This window comes from Bos indicus, chromosome 28 (genome assembly GCF_029378745.1).
Source record: "Bos indicus isolate NIAB-ARS_2022 breed Sahiwal x Tharparkar chromosome 28, NIAB-ARS_B.indTharparkar_mat_pri_1.0, whole genome shotgun sequence".
Classification (NCBI taxonomy): Eukaryota; Metazoa; Chordata; class Mammalia; order Artiodactyla; family Bovidae; genus Bos; species Bos indicus.
The window spans coordinates 488,101-504,477 of NC_091787.1; the positions used below are offsets into that span (position 1 = coordinate 488,101).

A 16,377-nucleotide genomic window follows, 5' to 3' on the forward strand; every position below is an offset into this window, starting at 1 on the left:
GTGCACCAGCCCCAAGCATCCAGTATCGTGCATCAAACCTGGACTGGCAACTCGTTTCATATATGATATTATACATATTTCAATGCCATTCTCCCAAATCATCCCACCATCTCCCTCTCCCACAGAGTCCAAAAGACTGTTCTATACATCAGTGTCTCTTTTGCTGTTGTAAGTGTCTTGGACAGCAAGGAGATCAAACCAGTCAGTCTTAAAGGAAATCAACCCCTAATACACCCTGGAAGGACTGTTGTTGGAGCTGAAACTCCGATACTTTGGCCACCTGATGCGAACAGACAACTCATTGGGAAAAACCCTGATGCTGGCAAAGATTGAAGGCAGAAGGAGAAGAGGGCGACAGAGGATGAGATGGTTGGATGGCAACCTGAACACATGTTTAAGCAAACTCCGGGAGATGGTGAGGGACAGGGAAGTGTGGCTTGCTGCAGTCCATAGGGTCGTGAAGAGTCAGAAAAGACATGGCAATTCAACAATGAACAACATTGTCCCTCCTATCATTTCCATCATTTAGAATCTAAAGTGATGCAAATATGTGTGATTAATTTTGTTGTTTTCACTTCTTCTTAGCTCTTTTCTTCCACTGGTAGAAAGATTCATCCTTTGACAACAACCACTCCACAAAGAGATAATGAGCATTGTGGGAAAGCAATAGCAAATTTCTAGAAAACAGTTCAGTAATAATTATTTCATGTCTCACCAAAGGCTAAATACAGCATGAATTAAAATAAGTAACATATTTTTGTTGTTGTTGTTGCTGTTGTTATTACTAGTCATTGATATACTCACCCTGTAGGGAACTAAGTCAAAAACTCTTAAACCAATCATGTTTTGTTTTTTTTTGTTTGTTTGTTTTTTGTTTGTTTTTTTTTGAGAAACACAAAAATTGTAATCATATGTTTTTTACCCAAGTGAATATTTTCAAGCACTGAAAATACTTAATCCTAAGTGTTAGAGACTAGCCTCTCTATCATTGGAGTCTCTTTCATATGGTTTTCAAGAGGGGAAAAAAAGGTATATTACTCTAGATCTACTCCCTAAGCTTAAAAAAAATGTAAGGCTCAGAAAAGAGCTGGTAAAAAATGACAAAACTTGTGGATGGCATCTAGATTTACATCAATCTTTCAAAAAGGTTTTTCTCAAATTCATTTTATTCTTGCAGAATAGAGGGCTATGCCTCTTTAATTTGTGTGTGTGCATATTTTTCTGAATATAAAAACACAATTGCAGAAGAAAAAAAAAACATGTTCTGCCTTATGAATTTTACAGATGCGTAGAAGTGTTACACATGAATGTGCCATTTTTTTTCATCAATTTCTCAAGTGTTTATACAAGATCTAAAAATAATGGAAGGAGACAATTGCTCCTTTGTGACTGAATTCATTTTCTTGGGAATTACTAATAACACTTTGAACAAAGTGACCCTATTTATCATATTCCTACTTGTTTATCTCATCAATCTTCTGGCAAACCTTGGAATGATAACCCTGAATAGGATGGATCCCTAGCTGCACACACCCATGTACTTTTTCCTCAGCCACCTCTCCTTCTGTGACCTCTGCAATTCCACAGGCATTGGCCCCAAGATGCTGGTGGACCTATTTTCCAAGAAAAAGTCAATCTCTATGACTGTGCCCTGCAATTTTTGGTCTTCTGTATCTTTGCTGATTCTGAGTGTCTCCTGCTGGCAGTGATGGCCTATGAGCAGTACAAGGCCATCAGCAGCCCCTTGCTCTATGCAGTCAGCATGTCCAGCGGGGTGTGCTCCTTGATCATGGCTGGGGTTTACCTGGTGGGAATGACAGATGCCTTGATCCACACGACATTAGCATTCCGCTTATGCTTCTGTGGGCCAAATGAGATTAACCACTTTTTTTGTGATGTTCCTCCTCTCCTGTTGATATTTTCTCAGATGCACAGGTCAATGAGTTAGTGACATTCATGGTTTTTGGCTTCATTGAACTCAGTACCATTTCAGGAATCCTTGTCTCTTGTTGTTATATTATCCTACCTGTCTTGAAGATCCACTCTGCTGAGGGGAAATTCAAAGCTTTCTCTACCTGCATCTCCCACCTAACTGCTGTGGCAATTTTCCAGGGAACTATGCTCTTTTTGTATTTCAGACGAAATTCTTCCTATTCTCTAGATCAAGACAAAATGACCTTGCTGTTTTACACCCTTGTGATTTCCATGTTAAACCCTCTGATTTACAGTCTATGAAAGAAGGATGTGAAAGAGGCCTTTGAAAAATTGAAAAATACTACACTTGATCTTAGCCAAAAGGCAACCCCACTACTGGGCATACACACTGAGGAAACCAGAATTGAAAGAGACACGTGTACCCCAATGTTCATCACAGCACTGTTTATAATAGCCAGGACATGGAAGCAACCTAGATGTCCATCAGCAGATGAATGGAAAAGAAAGCTATGGTACATATACACAATGGAGTATTACTCAGCCATTAAAAAGAATACATTTGAATCAGTTCTAATGAGGTGGATGAAACTGGAGCCTATTATACAGGGTGAAGTTAGCCAGAAAGAAAAACACCAATACAGTATACTAACATATATATATGGAATTTAGAAAGATGGTAACAATAACCCTGTATACGAGACAGCAAAAGAGACAGTGATGTATAGAACAGTCTTTTGGACTCTGTTGGAAAGGAAGAGGGTGGGATGATTGGGGAGAATGGCATTGAAACATGTGTAATATCATATATGAAATGAATCACCAGTCCAGGTTCAATGCATGATACTGGATGCTTGGGGCTGGTGCACTGGGACGACCCAGAGGGATGGTATGGGGACGGAGGAGGGAGGAGGGTTCAGGATGGGGAACACATGTATACCCATGGTGGATTCATTTTGATATACGGCAAAACCAATACCATATTGTAAAGTTAAAAAATAAAATTTAGCTTTGAATAACATTCCTTTGTCTGGATGTACCACAGTTTATTTATCTGTTCACCTACTGAAGGACGTCTTGGTTGCTTCAAAATTTTAACGATTATGAATAAATCAGCCATAAATATCGTTATGCATATTTTTATGTAGATGCATGTTTTCAAGTCCTTTGGATAAATTGTTGATTTGTATGGTAAAAAAAATGTGTTTATTTTTTTTTTTAAGCATTCTTTCTTTTTTTTTAACTTTACATAATTGTATTAGTTTTGCCAAATATCAAAATGAATCCACCACAGGTATACATGTGTTCCCCATCCTGAACCCTCCCCCCTCCTCCCTCCCCATACCATCCCTCTGGGTCGTCCCAGTGCACTAGCCCCAAGCATCCAGTATCGTGCATCGAACCTGGACTGGCAACTCGTTTCTTACATGATATTTTACATGTTTCAATGTCATTCTCCCAAATCTTCCCACCCTCTCCCTCTCCCACAGAGTCCATAAGACTGTTCTATACATCAGTGTCTCTTTTGCTGTCTCGTACACCGGGTTATTGTTACCATCTTTCTAAATTCCATATATATGCGTTAGTATACTGTATTGGTGTTTTTCCTTCTGGCTTACTTCACTCTGTATAATAGGCTCCAGTTTCATCCACCTCATTAGAACTGATTCTAATGTATTCTTTTTAATGGCTGAGTAATACTCCATCCAGACAAAGGAATTTTATTCAAAGCTAAAAAGAAATGGGCTATTAGCTCTGAAAAGACACAGAGGAACCTTAGATGCATGTTACTAAGTGAAAAAAGACAACCAGAAAAAGCTACATACTATATAATTACAACTCTATGACATTCTGGAAAAGGCAAAACATCAGAGACAATCAGAAAATCCATGTTTGCCATGGGTGAGGGCAGTGGGGACGAAATGAATAGACAGCAGAGAGGATCCTTAGGGCAGTGAAAATACTCTGTGCAGAAGTGCAATGAGGGATTAAGTCATTACACATTTGACCAGAATCACAGAATGCACAGTACCTAGAGTGACACCTAAGGTAAATTATGGACATTGCGTGATTAAGATACATCAATGAAGATTCATCTATTGGAACAAATTCACCATTTTGGTGAGTGGTGTTGATAACTGGGAGGTTATGCATCTGTGACAGTAAGGAGTATAAGATCAAAGCTCTACATCTTCCTCTCAATTTTGTTGTAAATCTAAAACTTCTCTAAAAAATAAAACCTTTCAAAACATGCCCAATCATATAAATGTAACACTGTAAAGATAATAATAAGTTCATTTTACGGACATTAAAATAAATAAATAAATAAAAATTTTTTAAAATGGATAATGCCAAAAATAAATAAATAAATAAATGAAAAAATAAAATTAAAAAAAAGAAAAATTGAAAAATAAATGGCTTTAAATATTTATGTTAGGTGTATGTGAATAAACATGCATCCACACACATATAGTGACAGACGATTTATTAAAATTATATGGTAGAATACATGACAAACATAATTTTTCAACTTCTTAGAGTAGTATTACACTAAATCTCAATCATAAATCTATTATTGTTCCTCTCACATGTCATGTTTAATTATCTTTCCAGAATTTGTACATGGCCTTTAGTTTAAATGAAAAACATTTTTGACTTTTCCATTATGCTAATTTTTGTTTAGTTTTTATTCAAACATTATTTCAATTATGCTGAGCCTTATTGTGCATTTACTCAGTGATTTTTGAGCATGTAGATTCTTTATATACTATAGCACATCTTGTATTTTAAATACTATTAAATATAAGCTAACACAAATAACATATTAATTAAATGGTCAAGTAACTCATTATAACCTCAAATTCATCATGAAGTAATACATACAGGGCTATAATTTCAAAGCAAAAATATCTAAATCTTGTCCAAAATAAAATCATCTTTGAATAGAGATATTCAGTCAAATCTAAATAAGACTGAATTTGAGAGATGGAAGAATAGTAGATAAAGGATTTGACAGTTATTCAGGTTGTGAAATATACAAGTCCATGTTTGTCAGAAGAAGTCATATTTGCTACAACATGGAAGACCCGTGAAGGCAACATACTAAGTGAAATAATTCATACAGAGGAAGATAAGTACTGCATGACCTCACATAGAGATAGAATCTAAAAGGTAAAACTCAGGAATTCCCTGGAAGTCCAATGAATAGGACTTGGTGCTTTCAATGCCCAGGCCCAGGTTTGATCTCTGGTCAGGGAACTAAGATCCTTGAAAGCCTTGTGGTGTAGCCTAAGTAAATAAATAAATTTCATACAAGTAGAGAGTAGATTGGTTGTTGCTAGGGGCTGAAAAACAGGAGAAAAGGGTTATGTTGGTCAAAGTGCACAAATTTTCTATTATTTATTCAATAAGTTTAGGGGATTTAATCTACATGATGACTCCAGTTAACAATACTGTAGTATAAACTTGAAGTTTGCTAAAAGAGTAGATTTTAACTGTCCTCACCATACAGACACTCAAAATGGTAACTATGTGATGTTAGGCATATATTAATTAACCTTATTGTGATGATCATTTTACAAAGTATACATATATCACTTCATCACATTGTATACCTTATAACTATATGTGGTATCTATCAATTACATTTGAAGTAGCTATATTAAAAAATGAGAAGGAAAGAAGTCTAAAGATAAGATTATAAAGCCCTATGGAAAGTATAGAAAGAAACTTGCTAAAATACAATATTGTGTTTTTGTTATCAACTATCAATTCTTCTGCACTTCTTCCAAGATACTTTTCCTCCCTTCTCTCTCATTCTCCACCCTAAGTGCCGCTTTTTTGTCTCTTTGTGTTTCACAAACATCCACTTATCTAAAGCATTATTTTATATCACACTATTTGTGCTCATTCTTTGGTAAAGAACAAGGCATTCCATCCTTGTTAAGCAAAGCACTGACAGTTGCCTGAAGCATAAAATAAGCAAATATATATTAATCTAAAAATACTAGACAACCTTTTTTGGCTATTACTTATATCTCAGAAACACAAAATTAACTGAAAACTTGCTAAGTGCCTTAAATATATATATATGTGTGTGTGTGTGTGTGTGTGTGTGTGTGTATCACAATATGCAGGTGGATTCTTTACCAGCTGAGCCCCCATGGAAGCCCTATATATCAAAATATAATATAACTATTGTATGCATATAACAACAGTTTTGGGAAGGTGCAGAAATGGTTGTCGACAAAAAGTTAACAGACTTTTATAAAGACATTAATTGTACTAGATGTAAGAAATTATAAGTTCTTGATATTTGATGCTTCATATACCTTGAATCTGGTTTCCTGAAGGATAAAGCACAGAAAGTGAGGATACAAACATATATTTGAAATACCATAAAGGACAGAACACTCTTATTTATTCATTAAAAGTATAAGGTTAAAAGACCTCTGATAGTCTTAAATTTTCTAGATGTCATTTTAAAAAGTCCTTATGTGAAATTATTTCAGAATGGAAATATAAACTTACAAAATTCCTTTGTTATTCAGAGTGGTATTTGTGAAACACCATAGCATGTTAAAAAGAGTTCTCATGGTGGAAACATCTTAGAATTATTGTATAATATAAAAGGTTGAAATGTTCTACTCCTGGTATATTTTATCAGTTCAGCCAAATATCTTTTGAATTGTTGCTTATGGCGAGAAACATGGCATAAAACATTGACAGGAATATATTAAAGTCAAGTAAAATAGGGAGTTGATGGATTGCCATTAATTAAGAGTTAATGAACACATTAATCATTCTTCATGCTTACGATATATATTTATTTCACCAACTAAAGACTGCATTGCAAATATTGGCTCATTTTATTGGCTCTAGTGGGAATGATATAAAGAGAAGGGAATTTTAAGCCCATTAAATGGAATTCCAAAAATAGTACTGATTTAGATGAAAATTTTCTATGTGTATATTATAATCTAAAACGCTATTCCATAAACACAGTACATTCACTATGAGATTGTAGGAAACTATTAATTTTAATTTTTAATTATAAAAGTTTCTTATAAAGGGTTTATTATATGTTTTTTTTATTTTATTTTTAAACTTTACAATATTGTATTAGTTTTGCCAAATATAGAAATGAATCCACCACAGGTATACCTGTGTTCCCCATCCTGAACCCTCCTCCTTCCTCTTTCCCCATACCATCCCTCTGGGTCATCCCAGTGCACCAGCCCCAAGCATCCTGTATCCTGCATTGAACCTGGATTGGCGACTCATTTCATACATGATATTATACATGTTTCAATGCCATTCTCCCAAATCTCCCCACCCTCTCCTTCTCCCACAGAGTCCATAAGACTGATCTATACATCAGTGTCTCTTTTGCTGTCTCGTACACAGGGTTATTGATACCATCTTTCTAAATTCCATATATATGCATTAGTATACTGTATTGGTGTTTTTCTTTCTGGCTTACTTCACTCTGTAAAATAGGCTCCAGTTTCATCCACCTCATTAGAACTGATTCAAATGCATTCTTTTTAATGGCCGAGTAATACTCCATTGTGTATATGTACCACTGCTTTCTTATCCATTCATCTCCTGATGGGCATCTAGGTTGTTTCCATGTCCTGGCTATTATAAACAGTGCTGCGATGAACATTGGGGTACACGTGTCTCTTTCCCTTCTGGTTTCCTCAGTGTGTATGCCCAGCAGTGGGATTGCTGGGTCATAAGGCAGTTCTATTTCCAGTATTTTAAGGAATCTCCACACTGTTCTCCATAGTGGCTGTACTAGTTTGCATTCCCACCAACAGTGTAAGAGAGTTCCCTTTTCTCCACACCTCTCCAGCATTTATTGCTTGTAGACTTTTGGATCGCAGCCATTCTGACTGGCCTGAAATGGTACCTCATAGTGGTTTTGATTTGCATTTCTCTGATAATGAGTGATGTTGAGCATCTTTTCATATGTTTGTTAGCCATCTGTATGTCTTCTTTGGAAAAATGTCTATTTAGGTCTTTGGCCCATTTTTTGATTGGGTCATTTATTTTTCTGGAGTTGAGCTGTAGGAGTTGCTAGCATATTTTTGAGATTAGTTGTTTGTCAGTTGCTTCATTTGCTATTATTTTCTCCCATTCTGAGGGCTGCCTTTTCACCTTGCTAATAGTTTCCTTTGTTGTGCAGAAGCTTTTAAGTTTAATTAGGTCCCATTTGTTTATTTTTGCTTTTATTTCCAATATTCTGGGAGGTGGGTCATAGAGGATCCTGCTGTGATGTATGTCAGAGAGTGTTTTGCCTATGTTCTCCTCTAGGAGTTTTATAGTTTCTGGTCTTATGTTTAGATCTTTAATCCATTTTGAGTTTATTTCTGTGTATGGTGTTAGAAAGTGTTCTAGTTTCATTCTTTTACAAGTGGTTGACCAGTTTTCCCAGCACCACTTGTTAAAGAGATTCTCTTTAATCCATTGTATATTCTTGCCTCCTTTGTCAAAGATAAGGTGTCCATATGTGCATGGATTTATCTCTGGGCTTTCTATTTTGTTCCATTGATCTATATTTCTGTCTTTGTGCCAGTACCATACTCTCTTGATAACTGTGGCTTTCTAATAGAGCCTGAAGTCAGGTAGGTTGATTCCTCCAGTTCCATTCTTCTTTCTCAAGATAGCTTTGGCTATTCGAGGTTTTTTGTATTTCCATACAAATTGTGAAATTATTTGTTCTAGCTCTGTGAAGAATACCATTGGTAGCTTGATAGGGATTGCATTGAATCTATAAATTGCTTTGGGTAGTATACTCATTTTCACTATATTGATTCTTCCAATCCATGAACATGGTATATTTCTCCATCTATTAGTGCCCTCTTTGATTTCTTTCACCAGTGCTTTATAGTTTTCTATATATAGGTCTTTAGTTTCTTTAGGTAGATATATTCCTAAGTATTTTATTCTTTCCATTGCAATGGTGAATGGAATTGTTTCCTTAATTTCTCTTTCTGTTTTCTCATTATTAGTGTATAGGAATGCAAGGGATTTCTGAGTGTTGATTTTATATCCTGCAACTTTACTATAATCATTGATTATTGTAATTTTCTGGTGGAGTCTTTAGGGTTTTCTATGTAGAGGATCATGTCATCTGCAAATAGTGAGAGTTTTACTTCTTTTTTTCCAATTTGGAATACTTTTACTTCTTTTTCTGCTCTGATTGCTGTGGCCAAAACTTCCAAAACTACGTTGAATAGTAATGGTGAAAGTGGGCACCCTTGTCTTGTTCCTGACTTTAGAGGAAATGCTTTCAATTTTTCACCATTGAGGATAATGTTTGCTATGGGTTTGTCATATATAGCTTTTATTATGTTGAGGTATGTTCCTTCTATTCCTGCTTTCTGGAGAGTTTTCATCATAAATGGATGTTGAATTTTGTCAAAGGCTTTCTCTGCATCTATTGAGATAATCATATGGTTTTTATTTTTCAATTTGTTAATGTGGTGTATTACATTGATTGATTTGTGGGTATTGAAGAATCCTTGCATCCCTGGGATAAAGCCCACTTGGTCATGGTGTATGATCTTTTTAATGTGTTGTTGGATTCTGATTGCTAGAATTTTGTTAAGGATTTTTGCATCTATGTTCTTCAGTGATATTGGCCTGTAGTTTTCTTTTTTTGTGGGATCTTTGTCAGGTTTTGGTATTAGGGTGATGACGGCCTCATAGACTGAGTTTGGAAGTTTACCTCCCTCTGCAATTTTCTGGAAGAGTTTGAGCAGGATAGGTGTTAGCTCTCCTCTAAATTTTTGGTAGAATTCAGCTGTGAAGCCGTCTGGTCCTGAGCTTTTGTTTACTGGAAGATTTTTGATTACAGTTTCAATTTCCGTGCTTGTGATGGGTCTGTTAAGATTTTCTATTTCTTCCTGGTCCAGTTTTGGAAAGTTGTACTTTTCTAAGAATTTGTCCATTTCTTCCACGTTGTCCATTTTATTGGCATATAATTGTTGATAGTAGTCTCTTATGATCCTTTCTATTTCTGCATTGTCTGTTGTGATCTCTCCATTTTCATTTCTAATTTTATTGATTTGATTTTTCTCCCTTTGTTTCTTGATGAGTCTGGCTAATGGTTTGTCAATGTTATTTATCCTTTCAAAGAACCAGCTTTTGGCTTTGTTGATTTTTGCTATGGTTTCTTTTGTTTCTTTTGCATTTATTTCTGCCCTAATTTTTAAGATTTCTTTCCTTCTACTACCCCTGGGGTTCTTCATTTCTTCCTTTTCTAGTTGCTTTAGGTTTAGGATTAGGTTATTTATTTAACTTTTTTCTTGTTTCTTGAGGTATGCCTGTATTGCTATGAACTTTCCCCTTAGGACTGCTTTTAAAGTGTCCTATAGGATTTGGGTTGTTGTGTTTTCATTTTCATTAGTTTCTATGCAAATTTTGATTTCTTTTTTGATTTCTTCTGTGATTTGTTGGTTATTCAGCAGCGTGTTGTTCAGCCTCCATATGTTGGAATTTTTAATAGTTTTTCTCCTGTAATTGAGATCTAATCTTACTGCATTGTGGTCAGAGAAGATGCTTGGAATGGTTTCTATTTTTTTTGAATTAACCAAGGCTAGATTTATGGCCCAGGATGTGATCTATCCTGGAGAAGGTTCCATGTGCGCTTGAGAAAAAGGTGAAATTCATTGTTTGGGGATGAAATGTCCTATAGATATCAATTAGGTCTAACTGGTCTATTGTATCATTTAAAGTTTGTTTTTCCTTGTTAATTTTCTGTTTAGATGATCTATCCATAGGTGTGAGTGGGATATTAAAGTCTCCCACTATTATTGTGTTATTGTTAATTTCTCCTTTCATACTTATTAACATTCGTCTTACATATTGTGGCGCTCCCATGTTGGGTGCATATATATTTGTAATTGTTATATCTTCTTCTTGGATTGATCCTTTGATCATTATGTAGTGACCATCTTTGTCTCTTTTCACAGCCTTTGTTTTAAAGTCTGTTTTATCTGATATAAGTATTGCTACTCCTGCTTTCTTTTGGTCCCTATTTGCATGGAAAATCTTTTTCCAGCCCTTCACTTTCAGTCTGTATGTGTCCCGTTTTGAGGTGGGTCTCTCGTAGACAACATATGTAGGGGTCTTGTTTTTGTATCCATTCAGCCAGTCTTTGTCTACTGGTTGGGGCATTCAACCCATTTACGTTTAAGGTAATTATTGATAAGTATGATCCCATTGCCATTTACTTTATTGTTTTGGATTCAATTTTATACACCATTTTTGTGTTTCCTGTCTAGAGAATATCCTTTAGTATTTGTTGGTGAGCTGGTTTGGTGGTGCTGAATTCTCTCAGCTTTTGCTTGTCTGAAAAGCTTTTGATTTCTCCTTCATATTTGAATGAGATCCTTGCTGGGTACAATAATCTGGGCTGTAGGTTATTTTCTTTCATCACTTTAAGTATGTCTTGCCATTCCCTCCTGGCTTGAAGAGTTTCTATTGAAAGATCAGCTGTTATCCTTATGGGAATTCCCTTGTGTGTTATTTGTTGTTTTTCCCTTGCTGCTTTTAATATTTGTTCTTTGTGTTTGATCTTTGTTAATTTGATTAATATGTGTCTTGGGGTGTTTCGCCTTGGGTTTATCCTGTTTGGGACTCTCTGAGTTTCTTGGACTTGGGTGATTATTTCCTTCCTCATTTTAGGGAAGTTTTCAACTATTATCTCTTCAAGTATTTTCTCATGGTCTTTCTTTTTGTCTTCTTCTTCTGGGACCCCTATGATTCGAATGCTGTAGCGTTTAATATTGTCTTGGTGGTCTCTGAGATTGTCCTCATTTCTTTTAATTCGTTTTTCTTTTATCATCTCTGATTCATTTATTTCTACCATTCTATTTTCTAATTCACTAATCCTATCTTCTGCCTCTGTTATTCTACTATCTGTTGCCTCCAGAGTGTTTTTAATTTCATTTATTGCATTATTCATTATATATTGACTCTCTTTTACTTCTTCTAGGTCCTTGTTAAACCTTTCTTGCATCTTCTCAATCCTTGTCTCCAGGTTATTTATCTGTGATTCCATTTTGATTTCAAGATTTTGGATCAATTTCACTATCATTATTCGGAATTCTTTATCAGGTAGATTCCCTATCTCTTCCTCTTTTGTTTGGTTTGGTGGGCATTTATCCTGTTCCTTTATCTGCTGGGTATTCCTCTGTCTCTTCATCTTGTTTAAATTGCTGAGTTTGGGGTGTCCTTTCTGTATTCTGGCAGTTTGTGGAGTTTTCTTTATTGTGGCATTTCCTCGCTCTGTGTGAGTTTGTACAGGTGGCTTGTCAAGGTTTCCTGGTTAGGGAAGCTTGTATTGGTGTTCTGGTGGGTAGAGCTGTATTTCTTCTCTCTGGAGTGCAATGAAATGTCCAGTAATGTGTTATGGGATGTCTGTGGTTTTGGGGTGACTTTGGGCTTCCTGTATCTTGGAGCTCAGGGCTGTGTTCCTTGTTGCTGGAGAATTTGCTTGGTATGTCTTGCCCTGAAACTTGTTGGTCCTTTTGTGGTGCTTGGTTTCAGTGCCAGTATGGAGGCATTTGATGAGCTCCTGTCAATTAATGTTCCTTGGAGTCAGGAGTTCCCTGGAGTCAGGGTTTGGACTTAAGCCTCCTGTTTCCAGTTATCAGTCTTATTTTTACAGTAGTTTCAAAGCTTCTCCTTCTATACAGCACCATTGATAAAACATCTACGTTAAAGATGAAAAGTTTCTCTACCATGCAAATCACCCAGAGAGGTTCACAGCGTTACATGGAGAAGAGAAGAGGGAGGAGGGAGTTAGAGGTGACCCGAATGAGATGAGGTGGAATCAATAGAGGAGAGGGTGGGCTAGCCAGTAATCTCTTCCTTATGTGCACTCCACAACTGGACCGCTCAGAGTTGTTCACGGAGTTATACAGAGAAGAGAAGAAGGAGGAAGGTGACAGAGGTGGCCAGGAGGATAAAAATGGGGAATGAAAAGGAGGGAGACAGATCCAGCCAGTAATCAGTTCCCTAAGTGTTCTCCACCGTCTGGAACACACAGAAATTCACAGAGTTGGGTAGATTAGAGAGGGGTTAGGGAGGAGACACAGGTGACCTGGTGGAGAAAAAGGAGTGTCCAAAGGGAGAGAGAGCAGTCAAGCCAGTAATCTTGCTCCCTAGTGAGAAATGGGTACTAAAGATTGGGTCCTTAAAGGTAAAAAATTGGTAACAAATACATAAAAGCAAAAATTAAAAATCTAGAGTAGAGTTTGGAATTTCAAAAATACGATGTTAAAGAAAAGAAGAAGGAAAAGAAATAGAGAAAAAATGAAGAAACAAAAACAAACAAGGTCGCATAAATTATAAAGAAAATACAGGGACAAAATTGATAACAAATACCAAAAAGCATAAATTAAAAATCTAGAGTAGAGTTTGGAATTTCAGATATACAATGTTATTTAAAAGAAGAGAAAGAAACAGAGAAAAAGAAAAAAGAAAAAAGGGTCACAGAAATTATAAAAAAATACTATAGGTACAAAATTGATAACAAATACCAAAAAGGTAAAATTAAAAATTTAGAGTAGAGTTTGGAATTTCAAAAATACAGTGTTAAAGAAAAGAAGGGAAAAAAAAAAAAAAACAAGGTCAAAAAAACTATAAAAAATATATATATGAAGTTTGCTTTAAAAAAAATAGGGTCTTTTTTTTTTTGCAAAATAACCGGTTATAAAAATGGAAATTAAAGGAATAATCGAGGACTTAAAATTTTTTTTAAAAATTAAAAAAATAAAAATAAATAAAGAAAGAATGATCGTAAAAATAGTAAAAATATATCTAGGACTTTTCTCTGGTTTTGCTGTGAGTAGTGTGGGTTCAGTTCATTTTTGGCTAGTTCCTTGGTCTGACTTATATTTCTCAAGATCTATAGGCCCCTTCCTATGTAGTTGGTACTAACCACAGGGTTTTAATCTATTGCCTGAAGCTTCCAAGGTGGTTCCCTCTGTTATAGCTTCTTCTGTTTGCTGGTCTCTTCAGTGTCTGGTTTCCGCCCTGACACAAAGGGGACGGTGGAGGACACTTTTTCTTGTTTTTTTTTTTAGGCTCACTTGTTCAGTCGCGCTGTGGGGAGGTAGGGAGGGATGCTGCAAACAAATAACACTGGCGTGTGCTCGCAGTGCCTCAGCCACACTGGGTCTGCCCCCGTTCACGGTACGTGTAGCCTCCCTGCCCAGGATGCTCCGGCTCTAGGTTGCTCCACTGGGAACCATCCGTGGCCGGCCCTGGGCTGCCTGCACTTCCCAGGTCCAAGCCGCTCAGGTTCAGGCACTTGGGTAGTCCTCAGAGGTGCAGACTCAGTTGGGCCTGCGTTTTGTGCCCTTCCCAGATCCGAGCAGCTCAGGTGATGAAGTGTTTGGCTCGCGTGATTGCTGCGACTTATCGCCTCCCCGCCACTCGGTTATCTGGGTGTGCAACCGGCACACCTTCTCAGGCAGATGTTGACCGTCCAGACCCCCAAGAAGTTTTAGCTAGCAAAGAAGCCTGCTTACAGTTTTATAGATAATGTCTCTCTGGGGCTGCGATTGTCCCCTTCCGGCTCTGGCTGCCTGTCACCAGGGGGGGATGGTCTGCCACTGGCTATCTCTGTTCAGTCCTTTGTTCCGTGCATGGGCCTGGCGGTATCTTAGGTTAGGGCTGGTTTTTCACATGGTAGATATCCCACAGTCTGGTTTGCTAGCCCAAATTATTTCCCTCAGATAGTGCTCGGGGTATTCAGGCCAGATCTTTACTCTAAGCAATGCAGCCCGCGCCGTGCCTCCCTGCCCAGCCCCCGCTTGCTAGTGGCATGTCCAGGCGTCTGCGCTGCTTCTCTGCTGAGGGAGTTACCTTAGGGCTTGCAATATGTGGATTTTAATTGTTTATTTATTTTTCCTCCCTGTTATGTTGCCCTCTGTGCTTCCAAGGCTCGGAACAGATTTGGCAGTGAGAAGGTTTCCTGGTGTTTGGAAACTTCTCTCTTTTTAAGACTCCCTTCCCAGGATGGAACTCCGTCCCTCCCTCTTTTGTCTCTTTTTTTGTCTTTTATATTTTTTCCTACCTCCTTTCGAAGACTTGGGTTGCTTTTCTGGGTACCTGATGTCCTCTGCCGGCATTCAGAAGTTGTTTTGTGGAATTTACTCGGCGTTTAAATGTTCTTTTGATAAATTTGTGGGGGAGAAAATGTTCTTCCGGTCCTACTCCTCCACCATCTTAGCTCCTCCCCCTTTTATATGTTTATATAATGGATATTATATGTTTATGTAAGGGGCTTCCCTGGTGGCTCAGACAGTAAACCATGTGTCTGCAATGCAGGAGACCCAGGTTTGATCCCTGGGTTGGGAAGATCCCCTGGAGAAGGAAATGGCAGCCTACTCCAGTATTCTTGTATAGAAAATCCCGTGGACAGTGCAGCCTGGTAGGCTACCATCCATGGGGTCGCAAAGAGTCGGACACGACTGAGCAACTTCACTTATGTAATGGATATAAGTGCATATTTTCTAGAGTATCTCAGTACATTATTAATCTTTATGTTACTAAAAGTGCCACCCTGCTTGTAGAACAACTATCTTTATCCACCCACTGGTTCTCCCCTCATTTTCACAGCACCTGGAAGCTATAAAATACTTCAGTACCATACCATGCAATGAACTCCATGTCATAATAGGTTGGAAGAAGAGACAACCGTATTTTGAAGAAGATCGTCTGGGTAGTATGTGTCTGCCTAAAATTGTTTTAGTGTCTTCAAAGCACCAGGAAAACTAAATATAGATCCTTTCTCTCACTTGCTTAGTCTATACTTTCTCTTTAAAAGATGTTTTATAGTTATTCAAGCTCTCCATTTTTAATGAAACACAAATCCCATTGGAAGATTTTCCCCTCTTAGGTTACCCAGCTTGTAATAACAAGGTAGTTGCTGGGGTTTTTCTCCCCGGGACTTGGAAACGACGAACCTGAAAGAATGACACTCGGACAGTCTCTTGCAAGGACTGACAAGTTTATTTCTGCAGTCAAGTTTTTTTATAGAAGCAGGAACAAAAAGCTTAAAGTATACGGCCAGCAGAGCGCATGCCGAGTTAACACATAATCAGTAAAAACATTTCAAGGACAGCGTGCTCTAAATGACTCATGGGCTTATCCCACAACCCACTCTCACAAGTAACATCCTTATTTATTATTCACTCTTAGCGCCGAGCATAACCAAAGGCAGGAGATGTTTTTCTGTCCGCAGTGCAAAGCCGAGTACTTCTGGCCCTTTGCCATTTTCCCAAGGACTTTCTCCTTTTACGGCTATTTTGCACTATGCTTCCCAACATATCCTCCTTTTGTTTTTAAATTAAGCATGGTGGCTGCTAGTTGAACTCCATTGTGGGAGGCATGGAGTCTTGAGTTGAGACTTCTGTATCCTAT

General features: G+C 37.3%; 1 pseudogene; it reads left to right on the plus strand.

Moving 5' to 3' along the window:
• Positions 1 to 1,361: 1,361 nt before the first annotated feature.
• LOC139180324 (olfactory receptor 5W2-like) lies at positions 1,362 to 15,732 on the plus strand (annotated as a pseudogene).
• Positions 15,733 to 16,377: the final 645 nt, after the last annotated feature.